A 3,811-nucleotide genomic window follows, 5' to 3' on the forward strand; every position below is an offset into this window, starting at 1 on the left:
TGGTGACGTCCCAATAATGGGTTTTCTCATTTATTGGTGTAGAAATATTTTTATATCTTGATATGAATATGGATGTTCTTGTCTGATCAACAAGAGTATCACCGTTTCATTGAAAAGATACCTATATTTTCTTATAACTATAATTTCTCCTTCTAAGTTTCGAGGGCGAAACTTTTTAAAAGGAGAGGTGATTGTAACGCCCCGTAAATTTCGGACCGTTAATATATTTCGAAAATAATTAATTAATCAAGTAAAATTTGACATTAGTGTATTTAAAGTAAAAATAATTCAAAGAAATATAATTTTATTATATTTTGAAGAAAAGTATTTATTTTGATAGTTTTGAAATGTTTAAAAATAGTTTAAGCCGTGTAAAATCTTTTATTTCGAAATAAGGGCGTATCGGGGGGAAAATGACAATTCTTTTGAACGTTGGGTAAACGAAATTGGAAATGGGTCGTATGAATACTCAATTTTCTTGTAATCTCGTGTTTAAAAACTTTGGTCTTGACCGAATTTGCGTTTGACTTACGGATTTAATTATTATTGAAACGAGTCAAAACCGACTCGTAAAAATCCCGACTAAAAATCCCGCACCTCCTTTCCTCCTTTCCTTTCTCCCTTACACGGCACCCCCTTCCCCTTTACCTTTCTTTTTCTGATTTTTTGATCTTATGTCATCATCATCAACATCTCACAAAAAGACCAAACACCATTTTCACATAATCAAGCTATTTTGGCCATAAATTCTTCGTTTCTTATCGGTTTTTCACGAAATTTACCTTTCCGGAATCCCCTCGCCGAGATCTACAACTTAGTATGTTCTAATTTCTGTTTTCATTAAGTTGTTTTAAGACCAATTTTCGGAAATTTCGGTTTTATATGCTTATTATTGTGTTTTAATTGTTTATTTAGGTGAAGGATTGGAAGACGAGTTTGGGGACTCGTATATTATTGAAGATAGCGGATAGTTGCTAGTTAGGGTTTGGGTTTGAGGTGCTAATTGCTCTTTTTTTCTAGCTTAAGGTAACATATTTCGAGTTACTCGACGGATTATCGTCACAATCTTTGTTGTTTTTGTATGTTTTGTAATTTTTGTTGGTGTAGTAATTTTCACATGTTTAGAATGGTTGCATGCATGTCAATTGTTAGCTTAAATTATGCCTTTTGTTAGTTTAAATTAACAAAGTTGAATTGGGAACGATTAATTAATGTTCAGACGGTCTTTTACTAAATAAAAATGGAAAAAATGGTGGTGTAGAGGGACGGGCAGCAGGCCGGCAGGCCCGTGGCAGGCCCACGGCTAGCCCACGGCTGGCCCGGGTCGGCCCGTTGCTTGTTTCGCGGTTTTCCATGTTTTGGCCGTCATTTTAGGTTCATTAAGGATGTAATTAAAATAAGTACACATGGTTAAACTTGTGAAGTGAATCATAATAGTAACTAAAAGTTATGTTAATGGTAGATAAATTATGTTATATTGATAATTATCACATGTTAGGATAGTTTACAAAATGAAATTGTAATTAATAGGCTCAAAATGAATTTTATAGTGATAATTGTAATGTTTTGTTGATTGTGCCGAAAACTGAGCCTTAGTCCCTTTGACTGATGCGATGTCAGTTAATTGAGTGATTGGTCAGCCGCAATTTGACCCGCACTGCCGCAGGCTGGGGTTGCGGGTAAAAATTCGGTTGAATGAATTAGATAATCGGCCTTTTTCTTGTTTTAGGCCATTTATTATATCTCTATTTCACATGTGTAGTTAGTTGAATTTAAATAGCTTCTTATTTAGTTAGTTGAATTTAAATAGCTTCTTATTTTGTAGTAATGGCCCTAGATTCCCCTAAAGCCTTTAATATTGTTAAAATTGCTAGAATTGGAAGTTTAGTATTGAATTCTTATTGAGGACACTGTTGGATTTGTATGCTGAATAGACAATTATATAGCCTTTCACATGATAGAATGTTAGAATTCATGTTGGTAAGTAGGACTTTTTGCCCTCTTATGGTTAAGTGGGTGTCTTAATTGACTTGTGTGGTGAGTCGTGTGTGGTGTGGGCTAAAGTATTCAAGTGGGACTAGTGGGACTAGGTCCTAGGTGAGTATTTCGGCCTTCATCATAGATAGGTCTTTATAGTCTTTGACGAGTATATGTTCACTGCTTGATAGCCTTTGTGTTCCTGACTAGTGGATGTTTATCCAAGTTGGGTCATGACCTCAGTTACTTATTTTGATAGTAAGTGGTCAGCTTAAGTACTAGCCAACCCTTCGGTGGTGTCCTTAGGGTACTCACTTCACTTTGTTTTAAAAAAAAGTTGTGGGTCTTGGGTGCGGTGGTGTGTATCCGCATGTCTAGGTCTGCGCAGATTTTAGGCTAGGGTTGTGTTGTCTCTTGGCCATGTTTTATTAATATTAACCGCTGAGCCAAGATACCGGTTCGATTACCTTCTCTACCTCGTGGTATAGACTCGAGTTACAAAGTGACTATTGACGGTGCTAAGAACTTATGCCTGTCTTTGATATATTGCCCTTTCTTGTATGGTGATTTTATGAATCGTAATAGGTGAGATGTAAGTCGGTTACTGATTGATAAAGTTTGGATTACTATTTGTTATATGATTCACATGATAGTTTAGTTTGGTCAGTTTAGGGGTCATTTGTTAGAATACATGATAAGTAAATGGTTTATCAAATTGTTTACATGTTACATTACATGTTACATTAATTTTGACGATTCGTGGTCGGGAGGACTCAAGTTACTCCCCACTGAATTGTGGCTTTCGTGTTTGTATAAAATGCGATTGACAGGTTGTTGATGCTTTGTTGGGGTCACAGACGAGTAAGTGAGCAAGGAACCTTGGACCTAGTTTGGCTTTCTTTTGTAGAAACCTTTTAACTTTTGGTTTGTACATAATTTGAAGGGACATATGTCTCCCTTTTCCATTTTGGGTTTGTATCATTCTACTTTCTTATTTAGCTATGGCATGTAAAGTAGTTCATCAGCTTTTGCAGGGTCTTGGCACCCGCTTCTGGGATTGTTGGACTTCTTGAGTTGGATTGGTTGTGAATGGTTTAGTTAGAAAATTTTTTTAAATTGCAGGTTTTTGACTAGTTGAACCATTTACAAACATATCCTACCAGTTTTTCCGTAGAATTTACGCATTTAAGTAGTTAGATAACGCTAATTTTTAAGGGTGTCACACTAACACAACTTGTATTTGACATGTCACGTATTCGGCCTAACCCATATGACTGTTAAACGGGTCGGTCTTGGGTCTAGTCCAGTCTCATATGAATACTTATTTTTCGAACATAATATATAAATATTACGGAGTAGATTTTTGATATAAAAATTTATTTATCTTTGACCCAATGAATCCCTTCGGATCGGGTCTCGACCCTAAATTAACGGGATATTTCGGGAACGTGTTGAATGGGTTGTGAATCGAGATATTTGGGTGGGATCGAGTTGGGTTTAGGAGTTGAGTCGGATTTTAATAAGTCTAGTTATGACATACAGCGGCAGAGTAATTATTGTGCCATAGTGTATAATTTATACTATCTTTCTAGCTTAATTTATATTTTTGACAGAATGTTTTGTAATTGTTGTGGCATATAACGGCTTAGTTGACGGAGATCCATCTCAGGTCCTTAATGCTAGTGTTTGATACTTTAGGTCCTTATCGCTACATTTTGAGATACTTTAGGTCCTTTCTTTATAGTTTACTCCCGAATTCTTAGATGAGATTTATTTGAAGAATTTTCGGACTATACAAACGATGCCTACGAGGATGAACCGGTGTGTGTTCTAA

At 35.8% G+C, this 3,811-nt stretch overlaps 1 long non-coding RNA gene across 1 annotated transcript; it reads left to right on the forward strand.

The window, feature by feature from the left end:
- The first annotated feature begins 693 nt into the window (after positions 1 to 693).
- Positions 694 to 2,860, forward strand: LOC141617938 (uncharacterized). Its single transcript, XR_012531259.1, has 3 exons — positions 694 to 817; positions 916 to 1,026; positions 2,808 to 2,860. It is a non-coding gene; the product is annotated as an uncharacterized LOC141617938 (long non-coding RNA).
- The last annotated feature ends 951 nt before the right edge of the window (positions 2,861 to 3,811 follow it).

The sequence above is a fragment of the Silene latifolia genome, chromosome 1 (genome assembly GCF_048544455.1).
Source record: "Silene latifolia isolate original U9 population chromosome 1, ASM4854445v1, whole genome shotgun sequence".
Lineage (NCBI taxonomy): Eukaryota > Viridiplantae > Streptophyta > Magnoliopsida > Caryophyllales > Caryophyllaceae > Silene > Silene latifolia.